Consider the following 24,578-nt stretch of genomic DNA (forward strand, 5'->3'; position numbering starts at 1 on the left):
TGGAGGCAGGTGGCCTCCGCAGCTGCTATCCCAGATTACAGCAGGGATCTTCCTTGGCTGCAATGTTAAACCATCTCTGCCTGTCTTTCGACTATACCTCCTTTTCCCCCAAAAGCTAATTTCATCACTAAAGTGACCAACAGACATGGGAAATGCCCCATCTCAGAGCTGAAGGAAGACAACCCAGAGAGCACTAACAAGGAACAGGTTGGCCTGGGATGGAGAAAGGCTCCTGCCTAAAGAAACGGTCCAGGCAAAACCTGGGAGTTATAACTCAGGCAAAATCACCACAAAGCAAAAGCAGCAGCTGCCAGCACCAACGAGGAGGGAGAGAAAGGCTGAAAATCCCTGCGAAGACACCACCACTGCCTGCAGGTGCAGCTGCGAGATCAGCAAAGGATAAGCCAGCTTCAGCAGCATTGAGGGGACACCAAAGGCTGCAGGTGGGCTCCGAGGGCTTTGGGACCACCAGCTCTGCTGCTGCCACATAAGCCAAGCCTGGCAGCTGGCAGTACAGACTAGCCGCTTTCAGGATGGTGCATACAGACTTATCCATACCATCAAATTCGGGCACGCACAGAGTTTAAGCAAACCCCTCAGATGCCACCTGTGTATCATCGTCTCCACTGCGCTTTGAACTTACATCTCTGGCAGTGGTGAAACACGGACCCAAAGACAGACGGATGCTCTCAGCAGACACGCAGCTGCAGCTTGGGGAGAGCACAAGGTGGGCAGGAAGGACCTTACTTTTATCAGGGCCTGGTAACCCCTTTCTCTGGGAGACCGCTGCAGAGATACGGGTCTCACCCCTGGAAATACTCCCTCAGGTGTTTGGGTCCGACCCGCGGGCAAGGCAAGCGGTACCGCACCAGTGCCACTCCTTCCTGGCTGCCGGATGCAGAGGGGACCGCAGGGAGGACAGAAACAGTAGGAAAACACTCAGAATAAAACCCTTCAGCTCAGAATAAAACCCTTCAGCAAGGCCCAGCTAGTAGGAGCCCATGGTTGCAGACCAAGGGCTTCATCCTGCTCCCCCTGGAAGCCGCTGGTGAGGTTTTGCAGACCCTCTGCACCGCAGTGGTGCGAATCCCAGAGAGGGAGCAGCTCTGCACACATACGGTTTGAGCCACGCAAAACCCCACCGTCTCCCTGCCATCAGCACATCGGCAAAGTTGATAAGAACAAAACCCCCAAAGGACCGAGCCGTCCGTAACCACCACCGAGCCAACCTGCCGCTGGCACCAGACCTGCTCCATGGAGCACTGCCGGCCGCAGCCAAGGCACCTTCATCACTGCTCGGTTTTTAAACAACTAGAGCCCTCAGAAGCCATTAACCCCTATAAACATTTCATGGCTGTTGAGGGAGCCTTTTTTTATACAAGCATTCATACACGAAAAGCAATCACCGAGCGCGTTCGAGAAGAGGTGAAATCAAGAAGGGAGGAAGAAGCTTTTGCTATAAATAGTGGATCATTTCTCCGAGCACATGCAGTCGCTGTTCAGCCTGGTTGATCCAGCTCTACGCCGCACTGCATTTTGTGCCACCTTTAAATCCTGTTACCTTCATCATCTGCACCTTCACTAGCTACCTGGCCTTCCCATATCGGTGCTCCCTGCATTTTCCAGATGGAGCACCCGTGGCCTGCCCAGGAGACGCACTAGTCTGGCTAAACATTTGTACTGCTAACTTCTCTTCCCCTTGCTCTACCTTGTCATTTAGGCAAGAAGTTTGAGTCAGGGTCTGTCACTGGCTGCCTCCGTACAGCGCCAGCACAACGGGACCCTGCCTTGGCGATCCCACAGCAGGAGCTATAAACGGAAACGCAGAATCCCTCCGGCACAGGGTCTGGTCCAAAGCTCAGCAGAAAGATGTCTTTCCTCAACAGCACATGAACGAAAGCCATAATATCAGCATAAGCAGAAGAGAGCTGTGCAAAATGCAAAAGTGTGATCTTCCAGCAGAATGTCTTAGCACGTGCCACCAGACCAAGAAGTGTATGTGCCCCTATGTATGTGCATGCATATATGTATTTATTGAGTGCTTTTGGCATGAGAAGCCCTGTGGTGCCATGGTGACAGATGCTCTTGCAAAGCCTTAACATAACAGATACAGATGAACCTGAAGGCAATCAGGGAAACAACACTGCTTGTGCTTACATGATCCACAGCTACTATGAAAGGCACAAAAAAATAACTCTCATGGAAAAAGATCGAAACAAAACCCCAGATCCATTGTTAAAGAGATTAATCAGACTCTTGGAAAGCTCATCAGGGACTGGGCTCAATCTCTGCTGTTATTAACATAAACCCTGTATATCAGTAACAAAAGAGCAGCCTAAGTCCCAAGCTCTTGGTTTACTTTGCAGCGAGACGCTGCTCAGACTCGAGGCATTTAACGTATACACTCTTAATTAAGGGGACGGGATCCAGAAGAACTTGGCTGAAATTTATAGTGCAGCAAAACAAAACTCTTAATGGTCCCTTTTTACAGCGACAGACTGCCAGGTCCCTCCACTCGTCACAGCAAGGCCGGCACGAGGGAGGAAGGTTACTGGTGCCAGCATCGCTCCCCCGACCCAGCAGGGTCCCGGCACGGTGCTGAGCGGGGGCACCCGTGCTGCCATCACCAGGCCCTTCCGCGCCCGGCCCCGGAGCGGCACGCGGAGCTGGGGATGCCGGGACACCGCAGGCTGAGATCACGCGCCCGACCGCCTGGGCTGGCCCAAACCTGGCCAAACCGCAGCTGAGGCGCGACCCCAACACGGTTCTCTGCAGCTGTGGGGCTGGGACCCCCCCCACACACACGAGCCACCACCGCTCCGGAGGCCGTGGGGAAGTCTCGTGGGCACGGCGCTAGCGGCACGCAGGGAGACGAGTCTTCACGGGAGCGTTGGCAGGTACGTGGGGAGCGGGAGTGACAGTCTGGTGGGAAACAACGCCCTGCACTCCTCAGCGGGTGTCAATCACGTTACCAGAAAATCCCCAGATTTGGATGGAATACGCTGCTGCCGCCTCTGCATCAAAAATTATTCATTCCATAAAAAGCACTTTCCTACGTCTCTCTTTTACGACTCCACCCGTCCTTTCCAAGCCTCCTCACTTCTCTCCCCCTGCAAGAGGAGTCATTTGATTAGGGACTTTTCGCCCCTGCCTAATTGCAACATTCTGCAAACACCAAGTGGGTAACTGCAGTTTTTAAGGCCCATCTCTCCATGCCACAGCTCAGACCGCGGCGGGCTGACACCGGAGCAAACAGCCCACCTCGGCTGTAGCTGACCACCAGCACGAACAGGGGGAAGGGGACTCTTCCCACTGCAACCAAACAAAACATCTACCGGCTACATCACAAAACCAGTCACCCGATCATTGTCACATGGGTCCCCAAGTCCCAAAGCTGGCTGAAGAGCTCAGTCTCAGCGAGTACCAGATTTCCCAGCGTGTCTAGCGCACCAGTTTGCTTCTGCTGAAGGCAGAGGGATCCTACCACCCACTCCCATGGGATTTGACCATAAGAGTCTTCCAGATGTGCAGATGGGGACTCTAAACAATTGCCTCAACACGTGCCCCACCTGCTTGACAGCTCAACACGTGCTTTGAGCACGTACTGCTTACGGCAGGACTGCTGGATGGGAGCTGAGCTCCGCTCACCCCCGTGCTTCGGGTGGGCTTCGCAGTAACTGAGCCAGCTTTGCCGTCGCGCCCCAGGCACGGAGGGAGAAGGCGCTGCACGATTTCATTCGCATGGGAGTTACCTCTTTTTCCCAAGCAATTACTCCACACGTCTCTGCTCCGCTCTGGAGGAGGAACCACCACCGCAAAGAGGGTGCGGGGGTCCCGCCAGCATCCCGGCGCTGGAGAGGCGAGCTTCACCCCGACTGCCATCACTTCATCGCACCAGGTCAGACACGTCAACCGCCCCTCGCCGCCGCTCCCCAAAACGGGGCCAGCAGCTCCTCACCCCGGTGCCGGGAGGACTGAGCCTTTACCAGGCGTCCGTCCGGCAGCTGCTGCCCGCTTGCAGACCCCCCCAGCCTCGAGGGACGCGCAGCGCCGTCGCTACCCCCTGCTCAGACTCCCAGCTCCCATAAATCACCGGCGGCCCTTTCATCTCCCCGCTGTTTAACTGGGCCAAACGCCAGCCTGTACGCGCTGCTCGATGCAGAGCACGCAGAGCCCCGGCACCAGTCTAGGGGTTTCGAACGGTAATTAATCAGCTACAACAATAAATAATGTATATGATTTCAAGTGTTTGCTCGTTTCCTGAATGTCTCACATAAATATCTAACCAGTAAAGTATGCTTTGAACCGCAACGCTTGTATCTTCTCCTTTCTGAGACAACTCTGTGCTATTTACTTAAAATAGAAAATTCAGTAGGAGAAACACAGGTTGAGAAGTAACAGGATTCTGGAAGTATTTTGGGTGCTCAGAGCTGTTCTGAACACCAGGGGCGTGATCCAAGTGTTCGTGTGTCTACTTCACATTTTTATTTTATGGACAAACTTTATACACCTGTTATAACCCCCCGGCCAGCCAGGCCACTGGGGAACAGCCGTCAAAGCCATCGAGGAGGTTCGATGGTGCTGCCGCGCTCCTCCCGGGGCAGAGCCTCGTGGGAAGCCAGCACCGAGATGAAAGCCCAGCTCCAAAATCACACCCCAACGTGGGCTTTCGCTGGAGCACAAGAACTTTATTTAAGGTAGACAGAATTTCTAACGCAGGCTTTGGAAACCAAGAGTTATGTTAAAGAAAGATTTCCCCCCCCAAAAAAGCAAGAGTCAACAGAGCACCATGCTTTCCACGGCATTTGCTCAAGACGGGGCTGGAAAGGGTCAGCATAACTTGGCTCTTAGTGAGGTTTAAGTGAGCGTGAGTCCTTTAGCAGCAGCTGGCCAGTCCAACCACAGTTAATTCACAACACCAAGCCTTAGCCAGAGCAAAACACCCCAGCATAGATGCTGCTGCCAAGACACAAGCCTTGCTGACACCCTTGCAGGGAAGCTCCCGGAGACACGGCACCGGCACCCCCGCCGTCCTGGCACGGGCACGCTCAGCAGCCATCGCCTGGCCCATCTGGACCGGGCTTCCACAGCTACGTATTTAGAGGGAAGGCACAAAAAAAAAAAAAACCCTACCTTAATATTCCAGCTGGCACCTAATCCCTTAAACTCTCCCGGAGAAGTACTTTTCATTTCCAAAGAAAAGTGAGTTAATGTTCTTGCCAGGGCCGTTACTCAGAGCAGCAAAGCCTCTTTCCATCTCGCGGGGCCCAGGTGACCGTTTCCAGGGGATTAGTGTTACCGCATTTAGTTCCGTAAAGGGTTTAGCTCCGCCGCGCTCGCAGGGGCCCGCTACGAAGACAGTCGCCTGCCAAAATCCCGCGGGCTCACACCTCTGAGTACCTGCAGAAGGCATGAAGCGATCATTGCTCAGGCCAGGGAGGTTTTCCCACCCCCCAGAAGCAGGTGCTGGTACTCACAGACGCTTGTCAAAGGAGACCACCAGCTACATATCCAGGCTAGTCTCCAACCAGTGCCAGCTGCTTCCAGCCAACTAAAACCAATCATGCTTTAAATCTAGATTTTGTGCACCGCATCAAGCGAGCATTTCAAGTCCTAGGTTTCCCTCACTGCCTGCTCCAGCCTCTGGAGCAACGGCTCAGGTTCTCATCAGTGCCAGGAAGAAACACTCAAGCTTTGGGCTTGCTTCCCAAACTTGTCAGCAGCAGAGGGAAACTCATATTTTCCCTCTTGCTCCTCAAGAAAGAGGGCTGAGGTGTGGCTAGAAAGATTTATAAAGCCCTGAACACCCAAGGATAGGAAATTCCACACTGCTGCTGCCTTCCCTGCTACGCTGCCATTGGGTCAACTCTGTTGGCATCTCCCACCACGTTGGCCAAGGTTGCACAGAAGCGCTCGGCAGCTGCACTGTGCTAAGTCAGCTGCCTGCAGCCCTGGAGACTGCTCTTATTGCTGCAATGTCAAGGAGCTGGATGAAAATGCATCAAAAGAGGACTGCAAGATTGCCTGAAGATCCACCAGGGAATAGGACCTCACCAGGAGCTTGGAAGAACGACAAAGGCAGCTTTTACAAAAGGAAGCAGGGGGAAAATAAAGGAAAAGTGAGACTGAAGGCTGAAAACACATTTCCAAGTGGTTGGCACGCTCTAAAATTAGTGCTGTAATGGATCTCATCAGCCAGCATTTATTCGCCATCCTAAAGACGAGAATTCAAATAAGCACGCCGCAGCACAAGGAGCGCTTGCTGGGCTGACGGCTAACTCCAACACGAGGAGGCAGGCAGCAACGCAAAGGCAGAAACCAGCTCCTCCACTCTTCCTCGGGGTCTTCCTCAAGGACCGCCTAGTTCGGAGACCCGTGTTGCCTGACCACATCACAGCTCTGTCCCTAGATGGGCACCACGGATGCACCGGGTCAGTGCTTGCCCCGGGCTCAAACACACCGCAGCCCTGCGTGGGGCCGGCACGGATGGGTACGGACACCAGGAGGAGAGCAGGGATGTCCCCAGCGCATCAACCCCGCTTGTACCTGGGCTGATGTACACCCCGGAGGCTTGGGCCCATGAGGCTCAGGCAGAAACAGGTTACATATTGTTTAACTGAAAAAGTGAGCAGCAAACCACTGCAAGCTTTGCCCTGCGTCTCACAACAGTTACGCTCCTCTTCCAAACACGTGCACGCACCGGCTAAAGGCAACGCGCGCCGGGAGGCTCGGGAGCGCCTGGGATAACACACACCACTGCCTCCAAAAAGGCCCCCACGATGGCCGGGATCAGAGACAGAAGCACTGATCCAACGCACCCACCACGTGCTCAGAGTTTCAGTACAAATCCCCGATGGCAGAGGAGGGCCGGCAGCTTCGCTCGGCTCCAGGGCATCAGAGATATTTCAGGCAGCCCGATATTCCCATGCAAAAAAACAGAAAAAGTCACCTCCTCACTCCCCCAGCTGCCTCTCTTTAGACTCCTGCTAGCATTGGATGTGACTCACTAGAGCTGGGTTTATATTAAACTCCCGAAACAGATTGTTTGGCTGTTATGTAAATCCAGTAAATGTTAAAATACTAGAATAAATCAGTCAAGCAGCTCTCCAGAGACGTCTGAGCAAAATTAAAAAAATTAAGAAGAAAGAGGAGAGTTGGTAAGGGACCGGGAAGAAGGGGGCAGGGGGGACCACAGCAGCCTTTCAGTGCAGGCGGCTGCGGTAGCTCCGGAGAGGAGGTGAGCACCGGTGGGGGTATCTGCTGAAGCCAGAGAAGCCTTCTGCCAACACTGACGTCAGCAAACAGGCACAGGAACAGATTCTAAGATTTGCAAACACAAGTATTTCTACCCGAAACCTGACTGCAGAATTTTAAATAGTCTACAGGCCAAAGGATTAGTCAGAAACATTATCTGGCAAATAATCTGCAATAATAAGCAAAACTAGAGCACATCACCATCTGCTCAAAGATACCTCCTAAGATGAAAGGCTCCCTCAAATTTAAGTCTTCACTTTGTATCTAACTGCTGATAACCCAGCTCTCATATTCCAAGTGCTCTTATAGTAAATTAGTCACAATAAAGGAAACAGGTAGAATTTAGGACCCCAAATCTCTGTTCCCAACTGCCCCGGGGACACCTCTGCAGAGCAACAGTCACCGCACTGAAACGAAGCGGAAGTGATCTGAGCTCTGTTTAATTAAATATAGTCTGGGAAAGTCTCTGCTTTTGTTAAACACTGCCTCAGAAGAACAGAGCTGAGTAATCTATCAGTGGGGAAAAGCACACACTCCAGCTACAAGGTATTATCATTATAGGCTTAATATCAAAATGGCTTGCTCAGCCTGTAACACTAGGCAGGAGTAAATGCTCCCAGCCTTGGCAAGAGGCAGAGATTCTCCAGGTCTGCATCACCGCTCAGGCTTGCGCGCAGAGGACTCTCCTGCCTGCGCAGGCAGATTTGCAGCCTGTTCCTGGGGCACAGGACAACAGATCAGACGGACTGGCAGGAGAGCGCGTGTAGGTGTGCGTGTGTGTGTGTGTGTGCAGGAGTACACACGTGCGTGCATTTGTGCTAAAGAACCATGAACCCTCTCCAGGGCCAAGAGGCAACCAGGACCTTCTGCAAAACACAGCTCGCAGATGTGTCCTACGTTGTAACGGGCATCAGCTGAGACGGGAGACAGCACTGCAGCGAGGCCAGTGAAATCAGTGGCACGCCTGCACGGGCTCTCCTCTCAGACACCCAAACCATTACAAATAATAGTTATTAACAATCTGAGACTTCTGAGAAACCAGGAAATTCAAGTCTCTTCTAGAGCATTCAACAAAGAAGAATCTCTCCCTTCTCAAGTTGAAAAACAAATCCTTTCTCTGCCTTTTATTTGCTAATTAAAGGCATTCATTGTATTCAGATCTCATTTTTTGTGCATAATGTTTAACGCATCTGTCTGATTAAAAAAGAACCCAACAACCCAGCTTCATTAAGCTAATTAAATGCATTCAGCCATTGGTTAATATTCTGAAGCACTTCCCAATTATTCTTCCCAGTTATTAAATCTCCTCCAAGGATTATATTTTCTCCGTTGCTGCACCCTTTATTAGCCAGTGCCCAAGTCCAGCTGAAATTACTCGGTCTGTAACTCTGAAGACCTCCGAGTCTTCTTAGCACTGAGATTTCTGTACTAAGCCGTGGTCAGGCTGGGTACCTGCACCCCGGATCTCCAGCACACAGGTCTCTGAGACCAGGAGGACTAAGGAACCCGCGGGTTCACCTTCCCCTCACCATAGCATCCTCCTCCTCCTCCACCACTACGTCCCACCTCTCATCCATTTCCATGAAAACTTGCAAGAACACATCTCTGAAGCCTTAACCATGGTGGGACACTTGAGTCCAGCAGGACAAAGGCTCCAGAAGCCAATGGGTGGCAGGGTGACAGACAGGGCTGACAGCAGATGTACGCCTTGTCTTTCACACAGGGTCTGGTTTCAGGAGGAAACTAGGCTAAAAAGCCATGAATACTCTCTCTTGCTCTAAGAAAGCTCCAATTTACAGGGTTCTAGTCCCATCTCCAGCCCCAAACACCGGATCTCCCATCTCAGGAAGGAGCAGCAAGGGATGCTGAGGAAGCTTTGCATTCATATGCACTGCCAGCACTGCAGGGAAAGAGATCTGCAATTGGATGCATGCTGCACAAAAGCAGTCTGCTATTTCTTCCTTCATCAGCGATCATTTCAGCAGGTGCCCCGCTGCCAATTAACCATTCCTTTTTTGCCTTTTCTCAGCATCCAGGATTTCACAGACCCCTGGGTGCTCTCAGCCTGCTGTTTTCCAGACCAGAGGCTGACAGTTCAACCTTTTCTTGTATGAGCACTCGTAGGGATTTTTCAGTGCCTGATAAATGAGCCAAGCTCCTGCTGCAGACTTTTCCCTCTATGGGGGTTGGGGAGGGGGAAGTGTCTCTCCCCACCAGAAAGCCATTTCTCCTCCAGGCACCTGCAGAAACGTAACATCTCCCTCCTCCTCTTTGGAGAGAGCTGAACTTGCCCTAGAGGTTTCAGCATTGCAGGTCAGAACAGATAGAGCAGGGCTGCATAAGCTTCACTTCTCAGAAACAGGGCTGAAAAAACCCCACTGGTCTCAAACTTGCACGGGTTACCTAAACTCCTGGATGCAGGGTACTGTGGGGTCTGCCCTGCTTTAACCTGGGAGCCTGAACAGAGCAACAAGAAAGAGCAAGGGGAGAAACTGTCCTTCTGTTTGCTCCTCCGGCCCCAGTCCAACCTCTTTAATTTCAATTTAGAGAAAACAGCCAGAAAATACCAGAATTCTCCTGGTATAACTGGCAGTTACACTAGCAGGAAATTACTTGGTGGTAATTTAAATTGAAGCAGCAAGAAATTAAGAGGTTGCTGCAGCTGCAATTTGACATGGGCTGACCTGGGGCCTGAGCAGAGCCTCACTAACACATTTCCTTTAGGCCCATCTGTTCTCCTCGGTTCACACTGCAATTAGTCTTCCCTTTTCAATAGCCAGGCAAAGAGCCTCGACCAGCACTTGAGCAGTCGAAATAACCTGGCCAAGTTTTCAAGAGCACGGCAACGGCGCCAACTAATAGAGAGCTCACTGCCCTACTGTGCTTAGTGCTGTAAAACACATTAAGAGGCAAACTCTGGCTCCAAAAAGCTTACAATCAAAGCAGGCATTAGGAAGAGAGCTTAAAAAATGGTCCCCAAAGGGCCAGGGCTTTTAAGGAGGCGCTGAACCCCCCTGAAAGCCTCCCCCAGCTGGTACCCACATCACCAGACCTCAGCGGTCAGTGTTTGTACGGGGTTTAGGGAGAAGCAGCAAGAAGAGCCCTGGGGGATGACAGAGACTTCTGAAAACTCGCACCTCTGAAATACTGAAGCTTGACATGATACCAAGCATCTGGGCAGTCAATAGGTGATTATACTAGATACTCAAATACAAACCGGCCACACAATAGGTGGATTATACTATCAGCTTCAAAATCGAAGCAGGAAAAGGATGTCTTGTTCTTTCCCTAATTCTTCTTTTCATTTGTCTTCCAGGTTTGGAGCCTTTCAAGTTCAACATTTCCAACGCCTCCCTGTGATCAAGGCATTTCTTGCACACCTTTTTTAAATGATGGAGTGAGAGTCTCACCAAGTTACAGGCCTCCAGGTCTCAAAGGCACCCGAGCACCGTGCACTTCACAGCAGTCTCGGAAGAGCTGGAGGCACCCAGGCGCACATCAAGCCCTTCGCTCGGCTCTGTGAAACCTGCCCGTGGAGCACACTGCAGCGAGAGAGCCCTGAAAAGCTGCAGACGAGCTGGAATGCTAAGCTCCCCCCTTCCCTCTGCAGATCCACAGCTTTTGTGAAATCTTTTTCTGGCTAGAGTAAAAAGCTGACAGCCTTGCAAGCCTCCGGAGAGGGCCGGGACGCAGGATGAGGCCTCAGCGCTGACAAGCTCCGCTTCCCGAACACCCTGCCTGCCCCTGGGGAGAGGAGCAAGATCAAAGGGAGAGCAGCAGGGCCGGGGCTGAGGTCCTGGGAAACGCAACGCACGAGCTGTTCGTCTGCATCTCCCCCATCGCCAGCAGCATTTCTTTATCTCAGCATTAAAGAGAAATTAAAATGATTAAGGACTAATGGAGGCTGTTCTTCAAGTGCAGCCGAGGAGCAGGAGGGCTCTGCTGCACCCCCGCCAGCCTCGCACGGAGCAAGGGACGAGCGGGGCTGGAAGCACAGCCCCTGCCCCAGGTGAACCCAAGGCGCTTGAGAGCGGTGCTGGCTCTGGGTCAGCAGCTACTCAGGACACGCTCTGTGCCTGACCCTGGGACCCCTGCCCCGGGCTCCTTCCACTCCATGGAAGAGGGCAATGCTCTCGTCCCTCAGCTGGGAGCAACACGGCTCCCTGCGGACCTTCCCCATATACCAGTTCAGGGAACTGGTCAGTGCCCATGAGGGGAGAAGCCCCATCCCACTCACCCGTTTAGGAAGAGAGAAGCAGCCTGATCAGAGCAACTGTCCCCCTTCGCCCCGGAACTGCAAGCAAGGTTCCCTTCGGTCACGTCTTCCTACAGCCCTGACGAACAGCGCGACTTGAGCCATGACCTGTGCCAAAGCTGAAAGCAGCAACAGGAGCCTTCACAGCCTTATGTCCGCTATGGATTCACATGCTCCAGGGGAAAAACAAAGCAAAAAAACTCCCCGCAGAGGACCTTCAGTAGTTTGTTTGCATCAGCCAGTTCACCAGCCAACGTGGAGGACAGGAGAAGGATGCTACTGCCAGAGACCGGCAGCTCATAAACGTGCAACGGAAGGAACATCTCTCCTTCAGCTTGCTCTCCTCACTTCCAAGCTTTTTGTTCCCCTTAAGATGATGTCTGCAGCTCAAACACATTGCGACAAAATATTTGTTCTTAATTTGCCCCTTGGATATTTTGCTGACCCTACTGAGAACTATATTTAAACGTGCAATTTCCTGGCTAGGCTCATTTGCAGTCCTTCCCCTCCTGGATGACTACGCAAGTCTGGCCCAGAATCCAATTAGCTACTACCACCCTTTAAATCAAAGGAATTAAAAAAAATCAAACAAGAAAAATAAAGGATTTTAATTACATCATTCTTATTATATGTCTAAATACTTAGAACTCCCAGGCTCTCTGGGAGGTGGGCTTGAAAGGCTAGAAAAATTACAAGTTTCCAGCAGAGACACAAAATTGTAGCCAGAACAAGCAGTCCGACAGCAGTCGGCCTCCCCTCATTGCCAGCCACTTGTCTGGCTTAGGGCACTGCAGAGGCAGACGCGGACACAAGCTGCCCGGCACCGAGGGCACGGGCAGCTGCTCCCCTGCATCTGCGAGGGGTGCTGGCAAGCCCCACCGCTTCCCGCTTTGCACGCAAAGGACGATTGCAGCTTGTCTGGTTTTAATGCAGGATGGAGAAGCCTCCTTTCACCAACATCACCTCCACGTGTCCATGAAGTGTTGTGGTTACAGACTTCAGAGGAGCCTAAAGTGAAAGGAGGCAGAGCCCAGGAACCCTTTGGGCATCCTAGCCTTGAGCACCTCAACCAAAAGGGCTTCTCTGGCTGTTCAGACTCAAGAGTCACCTCAGGGCACCTGCAGGGACCCTTCTGGGCAGGCTTCTCCTGCTCAGAAGCCTCTGGTCTTGGCTTCTTGCCCGCTTTCAGCAGCCACTCAGCAGAGCACCATGAAACCTTTGCCTCTGGTGGGTCCCTGCATGGTTGTCCAGCCTGAGCATGGAGCCAGGCAGGTCAGGAAGAGCCTGGAAACCAGCAGGAGATGAGATGTACCTCTGCCTTGGAGCCAGCTGAGCACCTCAGCCCAGACACTGGGGTTGCCCACTGCCAGCATTTCTCAGCTTGGGAGATACAAGGGCTGCAGAGGGGCTCAAAGGAGGTCAAGGACTTTGGAAAAACAGCATTTCCAGCCGCAACACAGCTTCTCCAGTGCAGGCAGGGAAGCAGTGGCTGGGACCATGCTGCCAGGTAAATGGCCCAGGTACAAGCAAGCTGCCTGCAGCCGCTGGCAGGAGCCGGTTCCTCCCGGACAGGACGCCCAGCTGTGCCTGCTCCTGACAAACGCAGGGGCTTCTCGCACCAGGCCTCCTGCCCGCCAGGAACCAGATCCGCCACCAGCTCAGGGAATTGCAGAAGATCAACTGATAAACCAAAACCCCTTTGAGAAAGCGTGCTAGACAGCCCAGCCTCCCGGGGAAAGCTGGAGGGGCTTTAGTCTCAGTCACGGGCTTCTTGCCAAGAGTCGAGCAAGAGCTGCAGAGGCTCCGCGCAACCCTCAGCTCCTGACAGCCTAACAGACACCTTCAAAGCAGCTCAGGCAAGGACAGTTTCACAGTGGGATAGGGACTCTCTGCAGGCAGCCAGCACTGCCAAAAAACATATCAAAAAACAACGATGAAGTTTCTCTTCTAAACTGACTTCCCCCACTGCACACCCTTCCAGCTACACCTGGGCAGAGCTGCTGTCAGATCCTTCTGCAGAAAACCATCTCCTGGGGTATTTGCTCCTCCTTGCTGATGAGGAGCTCTGAGCCATCCTCTCCTCCTGCACACAGCTACGCTGACAGCTCTGCAGAGCTCCCCAAAGCGCTAGCAGCCAGCCTGACGGCAAAGTGCCACTGCATTTCTAGGTTAATAAAAGCTGGGACACAGGAGGAGGGAGAGAAGGACAGTCACTGTCTTGGACAAAGAGGCTGCATTTCACAGCAGGAGAATGTTTCAGGGCAAGGAAGTATTTATTCCTATGTGAAGAACATGGAATACTAGAGATTTCAGGTTTCTTTTCTTTCACGAGGTCTCACTGGAATAAGACTCTTGGCAATTTTCAGAAGCCACAACAGCCCTTCAGTGAATCCAGGTGTTACCCAGCTCACAGCAGAAAGGCAAAGGAGCCATTTGGCCTTGTGTCCCCAGAGTCTTTGCAGTTCACTGATGCAGATCTGGTGGCTTACGGTTTCTATTGCTGTGGCATTTCAAACCTCAGCTATCACCTGCGACCCAGCCACACTCGGTGCTGCACAGGGAGAAGGAATTCCCCACAGTAGAGGTTTTGCTCTTAGCACAAGAAACATTGGGGCAAGCAGACAGATGCCTGGAAAAGCATGGTAGACAGTAGTGGCTTTGCTCATTTAGTCATTTGGGATCTGGGAGGATGTGCCACAGAAGAACCAAAGGTGGGACATGCTCTTGTGCTGTCCCTTATGCATCCGGGGTTGATATTCCGGGCAGCAGGCTTCTAAAGGCAACGGCATTTGGGTGGGAGATTGCCGCTCTTTGGCTCCATAGGAGCAGCAAACTCTGAAAACCCAGAGCCTAATAAGAGGCAAGTTTCATTCTGCAGTCTGACTTAAATCAATCTACCTGGCATTAAGGAATGGACTGCCAGCAACTGCTATGAATAAATCATGCCTTTTCACTACTGCTTCAAGCCAAATTACAAGCACTGCTCGCATCAATACTGTATGAGAAAGGAAAAAGCAGAAGCCTGATTAGAGTGTGGAAACATGCTGGAAGAGATGCCTGATCTCTCTAATGTGCAAGTGCACAGTAGTAACTTGGCCCGATTTTTGTCAGCTGAAAGCATTCAACCTCATGAATGTGACTACAGGGCAAAGGCAGGCAAAGCCCCAACAGCACCTGCAAGTGGTTTGGGCTGACCTGAGAGCACAAGGGACCTGAAGTCTGCAGGAAAAGCAGCAGCCCAAGATGCTCTTGCTTCCTCAGTGCAGTGAGCACCAGAACAAGGAGATGTGCTGGAAACATTCCTCAGAACGGGATTCCACATTCGAGCAATGCCGGGAGAACTGCCATCTCCCCAGGCCCAGCAGAGCCACACCGCATCTCTGACCACCTGGCCAGGGCTCGTGGGCCAAGCTACAGTCAGACACCTCCCACTTCTCCAGCCTGGCCTGTCTGCCTGCAGAGGAGGTGGACAAATCTGTGTCTCAGGTCAGTTTATACTCTACCCTGCAGAGCACAGAGCCTTGGGAAGTGTTAATCTCTGCCAGCAAAGTTACCCAACAGCTGTAGAAGGGATCCCTCCCGACTGCAGCATTAAAGCATCTGAGCAGCCACAGGTCAATAGTTAGAGGCCAGTGGATGAGTTTTATGCTTTCATGCTGTTTTAGTATGTCACTCAGGGCAAGCATGCCATTAGCGCAAACCACCACTTCCAGCATAATTAATATCATAACAGCACTAACCAGGCAGCATTACTAGAATCAGGTGTCAGAAAGTGCTAAAACTGAGACTTCACTCATCTAGTTGGTTGGCGCATGCATGGGTACTGTAACAATTTTCCATCACAGAAACTGCACAATTTGTCACATCCAGGTCCTGCCCTCCCTCATTCATCCTCAGCTCGCATCCATCCCAGGCTCCTAAGGAGGAGGCAGCTCACACAGCTTCTGGCTTCTTGTCCACAAAGAGACAAGATCCCACACGCTAGGGTTGCACGCGGGGAAGGGAGGGTCTGGTGGCAGATACAGCATGAAGCAACAGCTACAGATCCTCTTCGAGCATCACAACTCCTCTCCAAGCCCCCACATCAAAGCAGCACATCACAGATCAAGACCACCAGCTGCACCCAGCACATGCAGAGGTCCAGAGGCAGGAAAAGAGGCTCCGGTGATGCCTGCGTGTTGCCAGCACCATGGTGAGGAAGCACAAAGCCAGGTGCTGGTGGAGAGCAACTTGCCCAAGCCGGACGCAGCAGCACAACAGCACAGGGGTGATAACGAGAGCCGGCTCCAACAGGTACCCGTGCATGCGGTGCTCTGCAAAGCTGTGCGGTCCTGATTCCTGAGCTTCAGCCACTGCAAGTGACATTTACCTGGGCTTTGTTAGGCTTGCCCAAGCTACTGGTATGAAAGCAATCCTATCATCCCCAGTTCTTGTGTTTTTAGGACTGCTTTCTAGAAACTCAAACACTACCTGGAGGCAGGAGGGGAAAGACAACAGACAGCCACCCTAAAGTCTTTTCTTAACATGCCTGTAAGGGATCAACAGCAAAAGATGCTGTGAATTAAAGTGTTTTGGCCCTGTATTTGCATGATGTATAACACAGACATCAGGAGGCTGGTCCAACCCTTGCTGCACTCACAAGACTGCAGGGCAGAGTTGTGTACAGGCTCTGCAGCACAGGGATAGGTAGGAAACGAGCCAGAGGAGGACAACAGCATCTCACTGCAGAGAGCTGCTCCAATATAGTACCAAACTGCCAAATGTAGGTACTAAAGTCCAGCTCACAAGAGTATAATCTCACACTCCTGGGTAGGACAGATTTGCACCTCCATCAGTCACCAGCAGTTGTGAATCCAACTGTTAACATACCCTCACAGAAGGTGTTATTCAGCCCGGGCTCCCACAGCGCTTTATACCTCCCTTTCCCACCCGGGCCGAGCCCCTCGTGGCCTGCTTTGGTTTAACACCCTTGCTAAGCACTCGGTGTCTGGGTCGATGTGTGAATTGGAGGTAAAGCAGCTTAAGGTTACCAAGGAAATCTGTAGGAAAGGAAGCAGCTGAATTGCTCTTCCTTGTGCTAATGGCACAACCTGTGCCCTGGCTCATCCCTCTCCCCTTCGGAGCCCTGCCGGGCTGCAGGAACCGCTCCTGTTCAGCGTGCTTAGCGCACAGCGGCCGCAGCAGCAGTCAGTGTACAGCAGGAACACCAGGGCCAAGGGTTTCTCCCTGAGCAGTTAAGAAAATGTTGCATGCAGAGACAGGAGTCTTGCCCTGCACAGCCAGGACACAACAGCCATCCAAACTGGGCCATTCATATTTTGTCCCTGCAAGGTCACACTACGAAGTGCAAGCAAGGGCAGACAGCTGGAGACAGGCAATTGCAGAAGGCTGCAAGAAATTAAGTGCAAGGCAATGAGTTTGGCAGGTGCCACTTAATGGTGGGACCAGCAAGAAGGAAAGCTGGGCTTCGATGGTTTTTTCCTGCTGGTCCAAGAGGACACACGGTTGCTCTGCAGAGTGTAGCATGGGAACAGGAGAAAAGGGAAGGATGCCTCCATCTCAGACGGATGCACATTCGTGTGCTACTCCGGCAGAAAGCGGCACATCGCAGCCTCGCTGTTTACGCTCACACCAGTATAATTAGAGCAGTCACTGCTAACTAGCTAACAACTTCACTGTAAGCTCCGAACAATACTGAAGAATTAATCAGACAACCGTTCACAGCCTTCCCTGAAAGCATCCACCAATTTGTAGAAAACACTGAAGCCACCCCAGAGACTAGCTAAATCAGTCCCACAGGCTTTCTGGCAAAAAGAACAACTCGGAGAGGTACTGATCCTAAAATAAGGGCTGCCCAGGGCAGCAGCCCAACAGAAACAAGCCCTTGCAAACCGCACCTTTATCACGAGGCATGAGTCAGCTCGTGTGCCGGTTGCCATCAACAAATAAAAGAGGGATTAATTCCCAGCCAGGTCCACTCCCAAAGCCTGCAGGTTCCCGGGATGAAGAGAGAAGCTCCCCGCTGCCATTTATGACAAATATTTATACTTCTCCCTCTGTTTCTGCCCATATCACTTATGGCAAAAGTAAAACTGAAGACTGAATTAGAACAGAAGAGTTCCTAAAGACCTGTCCCACTACAGAAACACGAGCAGGGGACTGAGCCTGCAAGTCTCTAAGCAAGCAAGACCTGCAGCCTCCTTGGTTGGTGCAGATGTCCCCAGCAAGGCACATTTCTCTGATCAAGGATGCAAGCCTCAAAACTGTCACCTGGGGCTAACTGTCCAAATCAAAAATATCCAACTTTCCAGAGACCAGGAAACTTGCCCATATACTCCTACCTCACCCACCATCACCACCCAACAGCCAGCCTTCCACACACCCATGAAGTCACAGCGGTTTCTTCCCACCTTTATCTTTCAAGACAATATCCTATCCCAATTTATCACTTAGCAGGAGTATTCCTTCTTTTTAGAGCATTTCAGACTGTGCTTTCCAAGCATGCTAAGCTTAACTGCTGCCTTAATTAAAGCACACGCTTGATTACATGGCATTATTTGATATCATTCATTTATCTGCTGTCCCTGATGCTTTCATGCTTTATCTATCATAAACATCACTAAGTACTGAGCTTCAGATGTGCCATGATGACTGAGTTAAGTCAACAATTGCTTCTGTACACTTCAGTCATCCTCGCTGCCTTTACAGCCAGATACCCACACGCATTTCTTTAACCGCGTGTTTGCTGGTGACTGGGTCACCTCCCTGCCTGTTGGGCTCCTGCTTCTCAAAGCAAGCGACAGGCAGCACTGAAGAAAAAAGGACTGAAGATCAGAGGAGCAGAAGAGAAAGAGAAGCCATGAGAAGAAAGACGTAAGAGGAGGAATTTTGATGAGGACTACCGCATGCCTAGTTCCCCCCAGATGTGCCTGCTTTCCTGCCTGCCAAAGCACAACCCAGCAATGTTTTACCTTATAATGAGCTGTCGGGGTGAAAGGCAAGTATAAAGTCAGGTCCGGGCTTTGGCGAGGAGCCGAAGGGCTACTTGCCAGCTCACCAGAGCAACGTCCTCAGCAAAGGGAGGTTTTCAGCTCAGCTGCCTGCCCTTCCCAACTGCCAAAGGCTGGCGGCAGCAGGCATCTGCTGGAAGGTGTGTAGGAAGAAGTTCCCCCTCCCAGCAAGTTAGTGGGGATGAAAAAAGCAGGAGAGCTCCAAGGATGCTGTGCTGATGCTCAGAGCCGGAGCCCAGCAGTGCAGCTGGCCTCTGCTACCAGCCTCAAGCAAAGCGCTTTCCCTCCCACCCTGCGCCCCTCTGCGCTGCCCGACGCTGCACACGCAGCACCGGCAGAGCCCCGAATCCCCGGGGAGCTCACGCCAGCACAGCCTGCCTCCCCCTCCCGCCCCCCGGGTTTCGGGGCTTTGAGCTGCTGGGCAGACGCTGCCCATCGTTCAGCTGCGCTTTGGGGCTGTAATGAGCATGTTCTCTCCAGGCACCTTCCCAAGGCAGAGTAATTGCCTGCATCGATTTCAGGCGATATCGGAGAAGCTGCTTTCCACAGCTCCAGCACAGATGTTGTCCTGACACCGAGCTCCCCACCAGCACGCATCCCTCCCTTCCCCTCCGCCAGCTTATTATGCCACGATTTGCATCAGATTTGCCCTCTCTGCACCTCAGCAAGGTGGAGAGGTGCTCTGGAGCCCCAAGCCACCCTAAAACCCCAAGCCTTCGGAGCAGCTTTCCCTAAACCCTCTTGTAAAAGAGGCTCTTTCCCCTGCTCCAGAGAGATGAGTTTGCAAAGGTTCTTCCAAGGTCAGCACTGAAACTCCTGAGAAGACTTGGCCTTCAGACAAAACTCTTCCTTCCGTAACTCAGCAGCGGTTGGCACAAGCGGCTAGCTTACTACACCCTTCAGTAACTTCAAGCAACACACACCAGCAAGCGTAAGAGATGCTGTGCTCTGGCAGCCAGACCCTCGGCTGAAACGCAGCGACATGCTCGGCACAGTGCCACCTCTTTAAACCCAGCCAAGGTCTGAGCCACATAAGCTCTTGCAGTGATTGCTACCTAAAGAGCGCTTCCTCCTCCAGCACCCAGAGCACTGGACACTGCCTTTAAACATCTCCTCTGCTGCAGCAGGACCACAAGCATGCGAGGACTGGAGGCTGCTCTCCAGCTGCAAGTGGGCAGAGGCCACACAGGTGCTGAGAAGGCTCCTTAAGAGCATCCACTGTAGGGCTGCGACACTGCAGCATCAAGGGGAGGCAGTTAAGCAAGGTGAAAAATGCTCTTCCAACACCTGGGCCAGCACTGCAGCCAGAAGTCTCCATGACCTCCCAGGGTCTGCAGGCTCCCCACTGCTTCCTCTCCAGCTACGTGAGCTGGTGCCATAGCAAAAAAAGGAAAGGCCACACGCACACACACACACCCAGGCCTTGCTGCATCAGACTTCACCGCCCCCCACCCAGAAGCTCCCACCCCTTCTGCAGGGAGCCCTGGGGTGCCTGTCCACCAGCGTCCACACCAGCCGCAGCGCTGCACCAGGCATGCCGAGAGGTGACAAGGACGTTTCACCCTTGGCACGTAATTCAGCTGTTACTGAGGACAGGTGACCCACAGCTTCCTCAGGAGAGGTCAAGCACGGCTCACCGCTGCCTACTCTGTCCTTCAAAGCCTGCTCCGCGCGTCCTGCCCCTGCAGCAACCCCTGCACCTCGCAGCGCATCACGGTGCCTACCACGCACGGAGGATCTCACCCCGGGCACACGCAGGGCGGCCCCGGCCTGCGGGGATCCCGCTGCCTCATCCGCACCTGGAGTGGGAGAAGGAGCTTCAGGCTGGTCCCGAGAGCTCCGCAGAGCATCTGACAGGCACATAGCAACATCTTACTAGACTAGAGGGAAAAAGTAAACTGAAAGAGCCCCTCGGGAGGGACGGGGAAGCCACCAGCCGAGCCCCGCGCTGCAGGCTGAGGAGGGAGACCCGTGCTGCCAGGCAGGGGACAGCTGCCACCCGGAGCTGCTCCCGTCCCCGCAATCACAGCTCGCCTGGGGAGGGAAAGCCGCCGGGACCCACCGGCCCAGCAGCAGAGTTAAAGCCCAGCCTCCACCGCGGCAGGCGAGCAACACGCCCGAGCTCCTCGCTGGAGCGATAAGCGCTGGCGCTCACGCTCGGAGCGGCACAGAGCTCCCCGGGCGGGGAGATACCGGCTCGCCGCCGGCCTTACCCCCTCCCAAAAGCGGCACCTCAGAGCCGCCCCGGGGCGAGCGCCAGGGCAGACCGAGCTGCCAGAGATGCCGCGCGGGGAGGAGGCGGCCGGCGCCCTGGGGGAGCGGCGGTGCAGGGCTGCCCGGGAGCCCCCGAGGGCTGCGGTGCAGAAGAGCAACAGTTCCCGCCGCGCAGAGCCTTCCCGCGAAGTTGCAGCTCCGGACGGTAAATGCGGCTGCGGAAAGCGGCACCGCTGCAGCCCGGCAGCTCCCCTCGCCCGCAGCGCGCAGGCCGGAGAGCGGCGGTCCGTCCCCAGGCCAGAGCCACGGGGAGCAAAACGCCGCCCGCGGGGAAGCGCGGCCCGGCGGGACAACCGGGGGGACCAGGCGGCCGCGCTCCCCCCGCCGCGAGCGGGACGGGATGGGACGGGACGCGCCGCGGCCCCCGCGCTCACCTGCGCCCGGCGCCGCCCGGCTCCGCATCCGGCTCCAGCCCCGGTGCCGCCGCCGCGCCCGGGCTCGCGGCGCCCCGCGGAGCTCCCCGGCCCTCGCCCTATCAGCGCGCCCCCGCCCCGCGCCGCGGCCGCTCGCCCCCCATTGGCGGAGCGGGGAGCAGCTCCCCCCCGCGGCGTGTAAATAACCGCCCGCGCGCCCGCGCCCATTGGCTGGCGCCTGCCGGGCCCCCCCGCGGCACGCGCCGCCCGCCCCGCCCCGCCCCGCCCCGCCCGGGAGGGGACAGCGCTGCGCGCGGGGGGCCGGGCCGGGCCGGGCCGGGCGGCTCCTGTGTAAACACCCGGGGATTTTTATTATTATTTATTTATTTATTGTATTAATACATAAATATATTTACTTATTTAAAATTTATTTGTTTGTTTGTTTGTTTATTGTAATAGATGACCACACCGAGGGATGTTGGCGGTCCGGGGGGGGGGCCCGGGCGTGAGGTGATGGGCTGCGAGGGCGCGAGCGAGGCGGCTGGGGCAGGGCTGAGGGAGGGGGTGGGACGGGCTGGGGGACCCGCCGGGGGACCCCGGTGGTCAGGGCGGCCCCGTAGCCCGAGCTGGGGCGGTCGGGCGACCCTCGTGGTGCGGCCTGGGGTTTTTCGGGGTCCGGAGCACCATGGCCGCGTGCTCCCGGGGCGGAGGAGGCCGCGCGCCCGGGTGGGAGCACACCGGGAGCCGGAGCGTGGTGCTGGAGTGTGCCCCAGCGCTGAGGAGGCCGCACGCCCGGGTGGGAGCACACGGGGAGCCGGAGCGTGGTGCTGGAGTGTGCCCCAGCGCGGAGGAGGCCGCACGCCCGGGTGGGAGCACACCGGGAGCCGGAGCGTGGTGCTGGAATGTGCCCCAGTGCGGAGGAGGCCGCACGCCCGGGTGGGAGCACACCGGGAGCCGGAGCGTGGTGCTGGAATGTGCCCCAGCGCGGAGGAGGCCGCACGCCCGGGTGGGAGCACACCGGGAGCTGAAGCGTGGTGCTGGAGTGTGCCCCAGTGCGGAGGAGGCCGCACGCGCGGGTGGGAGCACACCGGGAGCTGAAGCGTGGTGCTGGAGTGTGCCCCAACGCGGAGGAGGCCGCACGCCCGGGTGGGAGCACACCGGGAGCCGGAGCGTGGTGCTGGAGTGTGCCCCAGTGCGGAGGAGGCCGCACGCGCGGGTGGGAGCACACCGGGAGCTGAAGCGTGGTGCTGGAGTGTGCCCCAACGCGGAGGAGGCCGCACGCCCGGGTGGGAGCACACCGGGAGCCGGAGCGTGGTGCTGGAGTGTGCCCCAGTGCGGAGGAGGCCGCACGCGCGGGTGGGAGCACACCGGGAGCTGAAGCGTGGTGCTGGAGTGTGCCCCAACGCGGAGGAGGCCGCACGCCCGGGTGGGAGCACACCGGGAGCCGGAGCGTGGTGCTGGAGTGTGCCCCAGCGCGGAGGAGGCCGCACGCCCGGGTGGGAGCACACTGGGAGCCGGAGCGTGGTGCTGGAGTGTGCCCCAGCGCGGAGGAGGCCGCGCGCCCGGGTGGGAGCACACTGGGAGCCGGAGCGTGGTGCCGGCACGCGGCCTCCTTCGCGCTGGGACACGTGCCGGGGTGGGAGCACACCCCGTGGCCCAGGCGGCAGCAGGACGGAGGGACCATACGTACGAGCGTTTTCTGAAGTCTCACGGTGCCGGGGAGAACCAAGGCACGTCTGTGAATTCCCCTGCCGTTGCTCCAGGAATTCCTGCCAGCACAAGCTCTGAATCTTCTATGACTCATGTTTCACTTTTTTTCCCCCCAGCTCTCTTATACCTTCTTGGCCTGAAGCTGTCACAGCCCAAGGTCGAGGGTTTCCCACTGCAGCCCCGCAGCCGGCTGCGAAGCGCGTTTCCTGTGGGATTCCTGAGGACGTTGCTGTTGTGACAAGTGACTTGCTGCCCGGCTCGCTGCTCTCCGCCGTAACCCTGTGCTGGGTCAGGGTCCCGGCCCAGGATCTCTGCGTGCGCCTGAGAGCAGGAGTTGGATTAAATCCACATCCTGACTCAGCCCGCTGCAGGCTGCTGCTGCTCCATCCCTCTGTGACAACCAGCTGACAGAGAAGTCCTGTACCTACTTCCAGTGGCTGTCAAATAATCCTCGGCGTTGAAACAGAAAGATTTTTTAACATGGCTTTCATATCTTGAAATGACTCAACATATTAATACTGCAGCTTGTGGTTTACCATAAACTTTGTTTCCCATCCAAAAAAAACTTGCTCAGTTGTCTTCACTGTGTTTGCTGAAGTATCAAAATGTCATTAAGGGGACACCAGTCATTAAAATACCAAAGTTTGCAGTAAGCCTTGCAAAGACCATGAACATTTTATTTACTCATTCTGCAGATATGTGTTTTTCAGTTGGATATATCTGACTGCAGTTTATTATATGTATTCAAGTCTTATGTCTCCTACAAAAATGTGCTTTGTCACCCTGGTAAGTCATACACAGCTGAGCAGCTCCCTACACATGAATAGGTTTATCCAGGGCAAATGTACCTTCAGTTTCACCTAAATATTTGTCATCTGTTTGCCAATTTTCAGCCAAAAATATTTTGCTCTGAAAGGTTTTGAATTTCCACTTGAAACCTTTGAGAACTTACGTGCCCACTCTTAATTTTCAAATCGGCTAATAAATAAAAAATCATGGATCAAGTTATCTGACCACAGCATTCTCCCTCCCCTCATTTCTTTTGCAAAGAAAAAAAACAAAAACCTGACAAGCTAGTACTTGTGCGGTTCTAAACTTGATTAAAGAGTTGTTGTATTCAGTGAAATGACCCCTGGGTTAGAAACCTAGAAAGGATCATTCTTTTAGCTCATCAGAGAGGAAATCAAGTGGAGAAGATCCTCCATGAATGGAAAACTGGAGCAGAGAGGGTCTCTTGGCTGAGGTGACTAGCAGTGTGTGGCATGAGCCAGTGGGAAGATGGCAGCTGGTCACATTTTAGCATGACCAACAGACACATTTTCTCTTTTCCTAGTTATTACTATTGGCGGTTTGAAAAGTATTGCCTTTCAGTGCATTTTATTTGTAGTCCTGCCAGTGTTTCCGTGGTTTCATGCCTTTAAATATCACTGGGTCCAATTTTCCCTTAGATACAGGTACACAATTCCTTCTTGCTGCAGTCAGAGCAGAGAAACCAAAGCAGAAATATAAATGATGCGTTGAGGAGTCCATGGTTTCTGAAGGAGGAAGGTTAGGGCAGAGTGCCTCCACCCCTTGGATAAATCACCAGCAGCTGGAAATATATCCTCTTTCGTTTTTCCATGCAGAAAGCCTTCCTGACCGAAATGAGGAGGCAGAAAAGACTCTAGGGCTTGTTTTGGAACAGCAAAACCTGGCACAAAAGGTTTCCAGCACCTCAAGCTG

The 24,578-nt window shown here is 54.1% G+C and overlaps 1 protein-coding gene across 2 annotated transcripts in view; it reads right to left on the bottom strand.

Moving 5' to 3' along the window:
* Nucleotides 1–21,289, bottom strand: part of CAMKK1 (calcium/calmodulin dependent protein kinase kinase 1) — an 89,665-nt gene extending 68,376 nt beyond the window's left edge. Inside the window, exons 1-2 of one of the 2 annotated variants that reach the window (XM_064523417.1) lie at nt 21,168–21,287; nt 5,134–5,400 (exon numbers count right to left, since the gene is read on the bottom strand). The gene's annotated coding sequence lies outside the window, so the exon portion shown is untranslated. Of the gene's footprint in view, nt 1–5,133; nt 5,401–21,167 lie in introns of both variants that reach the window. The other variant, XM_064523416.1, reaches the window with a different exon arrangement.
* Nucleotides 21,290–24,578: the final 3,289 nt, after the last annotated feature.

This window comes from Dromaius novaehollandiae, chromosome 19 (assembly GCF_036370855.1).
Source record: "Dromaius novaehollandiae isolate bDroNov1 chromosome 19, bDroNov1.hap1, whole genome shotgun sequence".
NCBI classification, from domain to species: Eukaryota; Metazoa; Chordata; class Aves; order Casuariiformes; family Dromaiidae; genus Dromaius; species Dromaius novaehollandiae.